This window comes from Anthonomus grandis, chromosome 10 (genome assembly GCF_022605725.1).
Source record: "Anthonomus grandis grandis chromosome 10, icAntGran1.3, whole genome shotgun sequence".
NCBI classification, from domain to species: Eukaryota; Metazoa; Arthropoda; class Insecta; order Coleoptera; family Curculionidae; genus Anthonomus; species Anthonomus grandis.
The window spans coordinates 18,685,834-18,699,267 of NC_065555.1; the positions used below are offsets into that span (position 1 = coordinate 18,685,834).

The following is a 13,434-nucleotide window of genomic DNA, read 5'->3' on the forward strand; positions in this document are numbered from 1 at the left end:
ACTTTGTGTCCTTACCTTTGTTTTTGAGTATTATCAGCAAATCATGAGGTTCATCATGCTTTATTATTATATTGGTATAGATAGTGATGAACTTCAGTTTTCTGATTATCAATAAAAGATAAACGGATTTGATTCAACGTACAGCTGCATCAACTGCATCTCCTTTTTATGTAATTTCTTATAGGAAATTTAAAAATGTAATTCATTTTCTCTTATGAATTTTTCTTAAAACTATTTTTTGGGGAGATATTAAGGAAATAATAATGTCAGGTTATGTAACGCAATTGTTCTTTTTGTTCTTTTTTTTTATAACTCATCAAGTCCTAGGTAACAATTTTAAAACTAAATATATTTTTTTAATTTAATCAAGAAAGCTTATGTAGACTTTTAGTCAATATACGAGCTGAGATTAAGGAAATTAAAAAGGTAAGGTTAGATCACGAAATTTTTCTTTTTCTCATACCTGATTACATATTAGGTCTATGCAAAAAATTTAAGAATAAAAACAAATCTATATTTGGTCCGATAACAGAAAATGTATACACTTTATTGCCAAAAATTATACAGGATGAGATATTTATATTCCCTTCCAGTGAGTTCTCGCCTAGTTCCACTTCCTCGATTTCACTAGTAGATCTCATGTGAGTATAAATCTATTCCTTTCCTATCTATTCCTTTTCCGAACGATTATTTTGATTTGAAGAGGAGTCAAACTCTGGGTCCAATTGATGATTTTCACTAATGTGCGTTAAAACCTATTTCCAATTCATGATTTCCTTCATGGTTTTTAGGAGATCATACCTTCTTTGCTCATAGGCATGTGTGAACTTGTGAACTTTGGGAGCATTGTGTTATCTGTTTATTCTTTAGTACAAAAGTCTGCTTCTTCTGTTTATCAGTAAATACTAAAAATAGCTAGGGTTTTTGCTGGATCTCCTGATTGATTTTTAACATTTTTGTTGGCGAACTATCGGTTCATTTTGTTCTTGCTTATAAGCCAATTAGATGACGTAAAGTTCCCTGTAACTGGGACATAAAGGAAATTAAAAAGGTTTCGATGGTTTTAAAAGGAGCAACTTGAAAAATATGAAAAAAAAGAAATTATTATTATCACTAATCCATTTGTCACGAACGAAAAGTAGCAATATTTTTTTTTAAGTACCCGCAGATCGCATAGCGAAACCGAACCATCTTAGCCGTAACCTACGGTTTCTTAATAAGAAAAACCAGTGAGCATAGCAGTTTGCGGTTTCGCAAAGATTTATTTTTCAATTACGTTTGCTGAAGAATTTAAGACAATTTCGCTTGATCCAAAGAGAAATTGATATTATTTCTTACTGGACCAGTTAAGGCAATCGAAGTAACATATAAGCATCATCTGATTTAGTTTTATAATCACTCTCAGGAGCAAGTAACTATATAATTTCACACAGTTACACCTCGCAGTTACAGTTATGTATAATGATATTATCTTGTGAGCAAGCAATGATCTAAATACCAATATAATAATTATCCAAAATATGTGATGGTATATAAAGATCACCACGCCCATGTGATCTGTAGACCGTATATCGAATAATAATAACGAGCTGGGACAGTAGGCAATTAGCGGATCGCCTCCTCTATGCGGCTACCGCGTTCTGGTATCTACTCGGAATGTCAAACACAAATTGGACGCTACTTAAATGTATAATATAACCAATTTGTTATTCCCGTTTGGTACTTGTTGTACTACCGACAATCTGCGCAAACTTCACTTGGGCTATTGAATAAATTTTCTTCAATTAGAGGTTCAAAAGAGACGGATTTTCAGGAGAAGAGAGAAGGTCTGAATGGGTCACCATACAGTGGCAAATAACCATACAAAATTAAAAATTCAATGTTCACTTTTTTTTACACTTCCCTATCGTTAAACCCTGATTCAATTTTTTATCAATCTTAAATATTTAATCCAAAACTTCATTGCTCCTTATTCTTATAAGGTAATACCGAGTAAATCATTACGTAATGATAATGTGATTACAGGTAATGGGTGGGTTTGTACAGATGATATGTTTGCATCCATTTTAAGTTCCATGAGCATACCGATGACATTTTAATTTGTGTAAAGAATTTAAATTATCGGACGTTTACTGACCAGTCAATATTTTATTTATGAAGTTATTTATAAAGATGCTAGCATTAATAATAATTGGATTGGGTTAGGTATTTGATATATTTTAATTAAATTGGCTGTTTACAGGCTTCCAAGAATAAATAAGGTAAAAAAAATTTGTCAATAGCAAATAGACTATTAATCAATATTGTCTTTAAGGATTGGACAATAACTCCAATATTCTCTAGAGCTGCCCTCACAAGGCATCATTTTCATGCAGATAAAATACTTCCTTTGATGTTACCGACACGAGGAACTACGTTACCAATTTGTTCACCTATATCTAAGGTGAATACTAGACTATTTTATAAGCAATTCACTGGAGAATTTTATTAGCCATCCCCTTTTAATTTCCTATACCTCAAATACATTAGAGTATCTTATTAACAATATCTGATCGTACTCCAACATCGGTTCCTACATTCAAGACTAAATAAGAAAGTTTCTTCAATAGCAAATCAACTATATATCAAGATGGTCTTTAGGAATGATACAATAGGTCCAGTATTCCTTGAAGCTGCCCTCACAGGACATCTTTTTTTATGGAAATAACATGCCGCCTTTGATGTTTGATGCCGCCACGAGAAACTTTGGTAACACAGGCTCTAGATGTGGTAAATTCCAGACATGATTGTCTGACGGAAATGATTATCTGATAAGAGTGTGAGTGCTGCTGGTGTTAGGAGTAGGAAGAAATGCCCAAAATTTCTCAGAATAGAGCACTTCATTGGGTTCTCCAAAGCTATTGGCCTGTGTGTGACCCCTCTACTCGCTTGACCCTGGTTTGATACACCACACCCATATATTAAATAAAAAATCAAATCTATCAGAAAATCTAACAAACAACTTGTCATTAATCATGCCTATAGTAACAGTATAAATATGTTAGGGATCCGAAACAAAACAAACAACTTAATCAAATTAATTAAAGTTAATGGTAAATTGATTATTATCGTGAACGCTTCCAATTTCCTACACCTCAGATGCATTAGAATAATTCATTATCAATGAGTAAACTAAATCTATGATCGATTTCTAGGTTTGAAGATTAAATAAAAAAGTTTTTGTAATGGCAAATAGACTATTAATCAATGTGGTCTTCAGGAGTGATACAAAAAGTCCAATATTTTCTAGAGCTGTCATTACAGGGCATCATTTCCATGGAAATAACATGCAGCCTTTGATGTTACCGACACTAGGAACCACATTCCCAACATCCTACTTCTCAGATAATCCAGCCTCGGTCAAGGTGTTCCAAGGCTAAATAAGAATAAGGCAAATAGACTAATAGTTTTGAGGAATGATACAATAAGTGCAATATTCTCTAAAAATACTCCCACGGGGCTGCTATAGAAATAACCTACAGCGTTGACACGAGGAGCTATGTTCTCAATTTCTACACCTCAAATGCATTAGAATATTTTATTACCAATGTCAATATAACCCAATCTCGTTCAGTCCATTCCAAGACTAAATAAGATTCTTTCTTCAATGGTAAATAGACTATTAATTAATATAGTCTTTAGGAATGATCCAATAAATTCATTAATCTCTAGAGCTGCCCTCGCAGGGAGTTATTTCCATAAAATTGATATGCAGCTTTTGATGTTACCGATACAAAAGCTACATTCCCAATTTCAATATCAGTGATATCTCACTTTAAACTTAGAGAGACCCTGGTTACTCTGATGTAGTAAAAAGTAAAATCAATGGAAAAATAAAAAATGTTTGTTGTATGACCAAGTAAAGGAAATCTGCACATGGAAATAGAAATATTAGATGTGGAACGTCAATAGTAAGAACTATTGAGTCAAGGCTTGAACAACATTTGGAATAAGTCCTAGGAATACCAGAAATTCAATAGATTGTCTTGAGCAGAATGATATAAATAATTCTAAGTGTTCAAAGTTTCTCTGACCTACAAGAATAACTTAAAATACTTACTGCAGAATCGACCTCTGCAAAACAAGGACCACACACCATTATCGTTGCCAATTCTTTATATAAATCATTTATACAGGGTGTCATTGAAATGGTGTAAAAAAATTCGGGGGGTGATAGTACTCCTAAAAATTTTAAAAAAAGTTCCTATAACTATAGGGCGGAAAATGCATATTAAGGGAGTTAGGGGCACTGAAAGGGTAAATTTAAAAAACGGTTTTTTGAAATTGTAGGCTTAAAAAACGAGATAAAATTTCGAAAAAAAATAATCTGCCATAAATTTTGACCCAAAATCAAATGGTGATACTGAAAAATAATTTGGAAAATCGAAAAGGGTAGTTTTTGCAAGGGTAGGGGGTTAATTCGTAAATAACTTTTTTTAGGTTATTTTTTTCGCAACGTGGGTTCATTTTTTAAAAACTACATACTTTTTCCTACAAAAAAGGTACTCTTGTTGCACATCGCCCAGAACGATGGTTTTCGAGAAAATTGAAGGCAAAAAGTTTGCTCTGATGGGCTGCTAACTGGTTAAACAACATAAACTTATGAAAGTTATGGGGTTTCAAAAGTAAACAAGTAGTTATTAAATAATTAATTGAAAAATCTAAATTTCATGATTTTTAAAACATCGTATTGCTTTAAAAAAACGAAATAAACCAATTATCAAAATTCCTTATTAAATGCATACTTATTTGATTCATTAGCCTAGTTTACACCGCGAGTACCAAATATTCAGTAGGCGGACTAAAACCTCTACATATTCTCAAACCTATTAAGTCACAATTTGGAATAATTTACGTGTAAACTTGTCAACTCGCGCACGTTGAGTTTGAGAATAGGGGATTGGGTCCGCGTATTGAATATTTGGTACTCGCGGTGTAAACTAGGCTAATGAATCAAATAAGTATGCATTTAATAAGGAATTTTGGTAATTGGTTTATTTCGTTTTTTTAAAGCAATACGATGTTTTAAAAATCATGAAATTTAGATTTTTTAATTAATTATTTAATAACTACTTGTTTACTTTTGAAACCCCATAACTTTCATAAGTTTATGTTGTTTAACCAGTTAGCAGCCCATCAGAGCAAACTTTTTGCCTTCAATTTTCTCGAAAACCATCGTTCTGGGCGATGTGCAACAAGAGTACCTTTTTTGTAGAAAAAAGTATGTAGTTTTTAAAAAATGAACCCACGTTGCAAAGAAAATAACCTAAAAAAAGTTATTCACGAATTAACCCCCTACCCTTGCAAAAACTACCCTTTCCGATTTTCCAAATTATTTTTCAGTATCACCATTTGATTTTGGGTCAAAATTTATGGCAGAGGATTTTTTTTCGAAATTTTATCTCGTTTTTTAAGCCTACAATTTCAAAAAACCGTTTTTTAAATTTACCCTTTCAGTGCCCCTAACTCCCTTAATATGCATTTTCCACCCTATAGTTATAGGAACTTTTTTTAAAATTTTTAGGAGTACTATCACCCCCCGAATTTTTTTACACCATTTCAATGACACCCTGTATGTAAAGCATGCAACAAACAAGATATCTAATCTCTAGCCTGATAAGCAATATATCATCTTACTGAAAATTCCTGTAACAAATACCACGAAATACTCAAGTTCAATAACTATAAAATTTCGTGCATGCCGCATACTCGTACGCTTAGATATTTCTTGTAATTAGCGTTAAACCTGCGATACTGAATTTGTTAATGATCAAATAAGACCATGTATGGCGGACACATCTACATTCGAATCTCGGTCACTACCCCGTTATTACTCCTTAACAAGATGTGCACTGTGATTTTTTTTATGCTGATCGTTGTACCTTGGGCCGGAATGAAAGACTTCCTTCCTATGTTTGGATTCCTCTTCCTCGGAACTTCTTGTTTGGGTTTTTATTAATTTGTGCTAAGACGGAAGTCGTGGTAGAGATAATTATTGAGAACTTCTGATTGAAAGCCTTCTTTACGTCAAAGAAGATAACGGCCGTGCAGATTACTTTGGAACTGATGTATGTCATATCACGCCAGAAAAAGACATTTTTGCAGAAATTCAGTACTTAGTAAGGCAGTAATTTCTAAACGAAATACTGATATAGCAAATTGATGAAAAAGTTTATAATTATAGGAACTTTTTTGTTCAATTTATATGCATTCAGCTCCCCACCCGATATTTGAACTAAGTCTCAGTAATTTTTTACGCATGCACCCACATCGGCATGCACTTAACTCACGACTATCACGATCTACCTGTTCCCCAAACTTATCATGTATTCTTATTGCTAAATATGGAGACTAAGGTGGCCTCGATTTCGAAATTATTGCTGGTATTAGGAGAATTATACGGGACTTTCTTTACAATCTTGATGGTGGAACCATAGATCGTTTGTAAATAGCTTCAGGGTGTTATTGGGCGTTCGGTTCTAATAATTCTCTTTTTTGCCATACACATGTAGTAATGGGAAACTATGCAAACCAGAATAATTATTAAATATACGCCCATCTTTCAGAGGTTTGAGAAAAAACATCCTGGGCGGGCAATTATAATATAATGCATCTGCAGTGTACGATTTGGGAAGCTTTTCGTATGGGTAATATTAAAGGCAGCACATTATTCCCATTGAAATGAAGCTATATTGACTAAGTCTATATTAATAGTCCATTTACTATTGAAAAAAACATTCTGGACGGAGGTTGGAATATGCTTAGATACTATAATTTCCAGTTATTAAATTTTATACAACCCAGTATTCAAAATAATGTAATTATTGATTTTGGAATTGAAGAATATCAAAATAATTGATTTCTTGCTGGTTGAGTCTTTAGTCCTTGCTGTAGAAGTTTAAATATATATGTTTACTTACAGGAGTAAATGTATATAGTATAATATTTTCACTGAAATGATGCCATCTGAGGATAGTTCTAGAATATCGGACTTGGATTTCCAGTTTTAAGTATTCCCTCTAATTCTGTTTCCCTTAAACTGTACTTGTTACTTTGGTTATATAGCTATAAAGGTTACTTTTCCTTAAGATCTGCTATTACAGGCATATACTCAAACTGAAGGATTATAGTCAGTCTGGTCTATTTGATGAGAGTTTTGGTCATAGACTACTAAGATTTACTGTCATGGCTATAAAAAGGTTGTATAAACACGTAGTTGAGGGTTTCGAGGAGAATCAGTAAATGATGATGAACTTGTTGGTCCTCACAAGATCATCTTTTATGAATCAGAAGACAGTTGATCACGCAACGTTTTTGTGATAAGGGGACTCTGCATGCATTCAGTGTGAGTTAAAAAAGATCAATTGTAAGAGGAGTTTCAGTTAGGATCCAGTAATTGTTCTTTGATCTTAAACTAAAGAATTCTGAGGGACACAATTTAATGAAATTTGTAAGTTCTTAAAAGTCTTATATATCTGTTATGTTATTATTCGGAACAGAGATTGTTAACCTTCAACGTTGTCTGTATCAATCTCTAGTTAATTTTTTCTATATGAATGTCTCGGAAACATTCTATGCATGTCGAAGAGCTTTACTCGTCTTTTAGCTGCAAGAATATCGAGGTTGGTAGATACTCTTGTAATATGGAAAAAAATTTGGTACCAATATGTTTTTCCTGAAATTTTAAGTCCTTACTTCGGGTCAATAAAAATAATGGTTTAATAAACATTTTTGCTTTAAAACAAATTTTCAAATTTATTTTAGGTATTCGACCTCAATTTACCCCTTTTCCATACATTTCAAATCATTCTTTTACGGTAGTTAGGATTTTCTTTCAGGAATTAGAGTCTTACTTCTTCTAATTTGTATATTGAATCTCCATGCTCTCTGATGACTATTTGAACACCACTTGCTATTCTGCCATTTAATTCAGCACCTGGTCCTTTCTACCGTTTAAAATTTTCGGCAACACTTTTAACCTCTTAAATCCAAATTCGCGCGGAAAATCTCTTGAATTTCCTGAATAAAAATTTCCGAACGAAAAATGTATATTCTTAGTGATCTGTAAAATGTTTATGTACATTCTTAGTATCTGTAAAGCCTATAATTTTCATAAAAGCTTAAGGTATTATTGGACTTATTATTGTATCATGCAGGATGTCTACTTTCCATTTTTTCATTTTTCCAGTTTTCCTTAGTTGGATACTTTTTTACCGATTAGAGCCTTCCTCAAACTCAAGGCTTATAGTGAGTCTGGCCTATTGGATGGAAGTTTTGGTGATATGAGCCTACTTAGATTTACTGTCATGGCCATAAACATGCTATATCAACACGTAGTTGAGGGCTTTGAGAAAAATCAGTAGTAAGTTATGCTGAATTTGTTAGGTCTTTAAGCTCTTTGACTGTATCTTATGAGACTCAAGGAAATCCACTTTTACCAAATTTCTACCAGCAATTGCCAGTATTTATATTATATTTTTTACTTTATATTATACTTTTATTTATATTTTATTTTATATTATACTTCCTAAAAAGTATTAATGCTTCTATAGAGGGATCTATGAGCGATTTAGTCAAAAAGATCCTATCTTACAAACCAAAGTGCTCTTAGATCTTCCTAAGAGGACTTTGTATGCTTTCAGTGAGAGTTAAATGAGATCTATTGTAAGAGCAGTTTCAGTTTAGATCCAGAAAATAATGATTATTTGATCTCAAAAGCCTTTGATATATATCTTATGACATTGTTTAGAGCTGAGAAGATTGCCTCCGATGTAGTCTAGATCATCCTCTAGTTTATTTTTTCTATGTGGATGTCTTAATGATTTTTCTTCATGGTTCAGGCAAATTTTCAAATTTATTTCAGGTATTTAAGTATTTTTTTTAAGGTAATTAGTAGTTTGTATATTAAATATTTATGTCACTTGATGTCTATTTTAGTACCACTTACCACTAGCATCTCATCCTTTCTACGATCTGAAATGTTCGGTAACACGTTTAAGCTCCCAAATCTTGTGCTAAAAATGTTTCTAATAATTTTTCGTAATTCTTCATACATTCTTAGAGATCTGTTACGTGTTTATACAAAATATTTCTCACGATACTAAATCTGTCAAAGTAATCAGTGCATTGGAAAAGAGTGCATTTATAGATCAAAATCAGAAATGTCTATTTAAAAAGATCATAACTGACAAGGGAATTCCACTAATTCCCATTATCCACTACATATATCAATTTTGTCATCACTTCCTTGATTCTCAGGAGATACTTATTTTGTAAATTGGTAAATTATACTAGTAATTTAGATTAAACGCTTTATTATTTAAATAGCAGTTAATCATAATTGCGTCAATTAAAATTAAATATGTGCAGTTTACTATTTACTCTCTGGGATATCAAAATAGCCTTTAGGAAATCAATGAAAATATGGTCTATATTAGGAGATATAACCTAGTTTACAAAAATTTGCAAGAAGAACCGCTGCTATGCCGGTCTACCGCTGATTGAATACCCATGATAATTAAAACGGCTAATTAGACACTTTATGTAAATAAATTTAAATTAATTTATTGGTAATTACTCTTCTTGCGAACGCTTTATGTTAATCGTGCGGTCTTGAACTTGGACTTCTTTTGACATTCATTCAGTGGCAGGATAAATGATTTAAGGTTATAACTTGCAGCATTTGCATTCATTATTTATGTTAGGATAATTCTATATTTTTCAAGTGGTTTAACAATAATGCCAAAGGAATCTACCAACAGTTTAAAAGATTTAAAGGTTCGTTGTTTTGGTATAAGCACATTATGGACACCATAACGACTCAAGTCTATAAATATGTAAGTCATTATTTGAAAGTAAACATTTTAGGATAAGTCCAGAATTGGACCTGTCATTTTTCATGTTTTGACTGAATGAAATAAGTTTTCACTTTATTTTAGGCTTTGACGTCATTTTTGATGCTTTCCAGTCATTTAATAATAATAATAATAATAATAATAATAATAATAATAATAATAATAATAATAATAATAATAATAATAATAATAATAATAATAATAATAATAATAATAATAATAATAATAATAATAATAATAATAATAATAATAATAATAATAATAATAATAATATTTTAAATGCGATTGGCTGATCTGCGAAGTAATGCAAGGTCCATAAACTACATCGCAAAAGTTTAGTTGGGACAAAAACAAAACAAATGATACGCAAAGGGTTCTTTTCAGTTGTATGCCGATGTTGAAATATGAATCTTAGATAAATGTAGGCTTTTTGAAAACATTTTTTAATATGCTTTGAAAGTCTTAACTCCTTGTCCAATATTATTGACCAGGATTTTTAGTTGACTCTTTAAGTGGTACTGGTGAATTATTATTAGTAGCATCACGCATATGTGTTTCCTTAAATTTTTCTTTATAAGTTTTTTCCCAAAAATAATGATAACAGATTGAGAAGTTTAAGATTAACTTATGATTATAAGATAAATTAATAAAATTGCTTATTTATAATGAATTTTAGAAATCTCTTGTTTACGTTCTTGTGATAAAAAAGCGAGCTAAAGCTGCGTCCACAAAAGCACAAAGAGAAAGACAAAAAGCACTTCTAAAATAGTTATTACGAATGAAATAGAAGTGGACCTAGTATGGAACCTTGAGGCTTTCCACTCCGTACCTTAAAATATAATGATGTTTTTCCATTAAAGATTGTTCTCTGTTGGCCAGGTAGTTTTTTAGCAGTAATGCTGCGTTATTAGAGAATCCTACATAGTGAAATATAGAGCACATTACCTCATGACTAAAGGTGTCAAAAGACTTGCTAAGGTCCAGAAGCACTTTGAAATAAAATTTTCACTTTCCAGGGCCTTGGAATACAAATTCATTAAATTCCAGGTCGTTGACGCCATTTATAACGCCTCCCCGGAATTTTAAATAATTTCTTATTATGCATTAATTTCTCTAGTCTTTTGGCATCATTTTTAATGCCTTTCAGGAGTTTAAAACACCTTTTCACTTTGCTCCAGATATTTTATGTTTTTCAGGTATTTAAAAATAATTTTTCACAATATTCCATACTTGAATTTTTCCAGCTTCTTGGCCTCATTTTTAATGTCTTCCAGGGAGCTTAAATCATTTACAATTTTATTCCAGGCTCTTGGAATAATATTCCAACTGTTTGACGCCATTTATAATGCCTTCCAAGAATTTAAAATAATTTTTTAATATGCTCGAGGTTTTTTATGTTCTTCAGGTATTTGAATTAATTTTTCAAAATATTCCATACTCTTATCTTTTCCAGTATTTTGACATAATTTTTAGCGTCTACTTCAGGCCCTTGGAATAATTCTTCTTTAAATTTTAAGTATTTGACGCTATTTATAATGCCTTCCACAAATTTAAAATATTTCTTTACTATGTTCCAAATATGTTATGTCCTTCAGGCATTTTAAATAATTTTTACTTTATTCCTCCTGGAGCAACTTGTTATTCAATTCCAGGTATTTTACATAATTTTTTATGCCGTTGTATGTGTGCTGTGCTGTTGTTGTAATTCTATTTTTATGCTTATAGTTTAAACTATGCGACTTCCAGGAATTTAACATAATGTTTTACTTTGGTCTTTTTTTTTGTAGTTGAGGCTCTTTGAAATAATTGTCCAATTTATTCCAAGCTTCTGAAGCAATTTTTCATTAAATTCCAGATAATTAAGGACATAATTTATCTTTCAATAATTTTAAATGGTTTTTCACTTTCGTCCAGATTTTTTATGTCTCTTTTAAGTAAATTAATTTTAAAATAAATTTTACTTTATTCTAAGCTTTAATTTTTTCCAAATATTTGATGTAATTTTTAATTCATTTCAGGGATTTATTATAAATTTTTCACTTTGCTTTAGATTTTTTACGTTCTTCAGTCCTTTAAATAATTTTTTACATTATCCGATACTTTCATTTTTTCAAGCATTTGACGTCGTCCAAAGATTTTAAAATATTTTTTGCTTTATTCTGAGCTCTTGACACGATTTTTTATTAAATTCCAGATACTTTTCATGTTTTCCAGGAAATTAAAATATTTTTTTATTTTGCTCCAGATTTGTTATGCTCTTTAGACCTTTGAAATAATTTTCTAATTTATTCCAGGTCTATGACGTAATTCTTGATTTCTTCCAGAGATTTTAATCACTTATAGTTTTATTCTAAGCTTTTGAAGTAATTTTTCAATGAATTTCCAGTGTTTGTTGTAATTTTTAATGCATTTCAGGTATATAAAATAATTTTTCATTTGGCTTCAGATTTTTCATACCCTTCAGGCATTTAAAATAATTTTTTGTTTTATTCCGGTGGCTTTTGAACTTATTTTGCATTAAATTTATTACGTATCAAATAACTAGAAATTTAAAAAAATAACTAAAAATTTTGTCAAATCCCTGGCAGATAAAAAATTATATCAATAGCATAGAAGGACATGAAACAATAATTCCTATACCTGCAAGACTTACAAAAACTGGAGTAAAGTCAAAAATTACATAAAAATTTCTGGACGGCATCAAATATCTAGAATTTCATGAAAAATGTCTGGAAAAAAATTGAAAATTAGTCCAACAATCAGAAACCTATAATAATTTACTTCCACATTTTAAAGACCTAATTCTTTATAGCATTCATAACTTATAAATGTTTTCCAGGGATTATATTTTTTCCATATTTTCTAGATTGTGAAGCTCCTGTTAAAGCATCCAAGGCTAATAAGAGATATGGAATTTATTTAGCATATCTCTTAGGCAATCAGATAAACTTACGCATTCGAAGTTGCACAGACTACACACAATTTGCAGACAGACAAACCGCAGCAAAGACCGAAAAAGACAAATATTTCCGAAATTATAGTTTAAACTAGTGTAAATCTTAAACAGCATTATTCCAAAATATCTTCTTAAATCATACACTTTTTATTTCATGAAAATATTCTAAGTACTTTTTGAGATATCGGACTTTAAAGCGAGTGGTCACCTTACAGATCCAACCTTCTTCTTGGACGCTTTCGCTAAAAAGTCGAATATTTCCAAATCTAGAGCTGTAACTGATATGAACCTTAAACAACACTACCAATTAATACTTTTTGAATCACATCCTTTTTATTTAATTGAAATACTCTCACTTGTTTTTGAGATATCAGACTTTAAAGCGAGTGATCACCTCGAGGATCAAACCTTCTTCTTGGACGCTCCCGCCTAAAAAGCGTAATATTTCCAAAAGTATAACCGTAGCTGGTTTGAACCTTAAACAACATTATTAGAGAATAGGTTTTTGAATATTATGCTATTTATATCATGAACATATTCTTAGTACTTTGTGAGGTATCAGACTTTAAAGCGAGTAGTCACCCT

At 31.2% G+C, this 13,434-nt stretch overlaps 2 protein-coding genes across 10 annotated transcripts in view; one reads left to right on the forward strand and one right to left on the reverse strand.

The window, feature by feature from the left end:
* Positions 1-13,434, reverse strand: part of LOC126741573 (autophagy-related protein 16-1) — a 579,654-nt gene that overhangs the window by 432,830 nt on the left and 133,390 nt on the right. The window lies entirely within an intron of this gene.
* LOC126741569 (uncharacterized) overlaps positions 1-13,434 on the forward strand; it is a 251,654-nt gene that overhangs the window by 177,657 nt on the left and 60,563 nt on the right. The gene's annotated exons all lie outside the window — the stretch shown is intronic.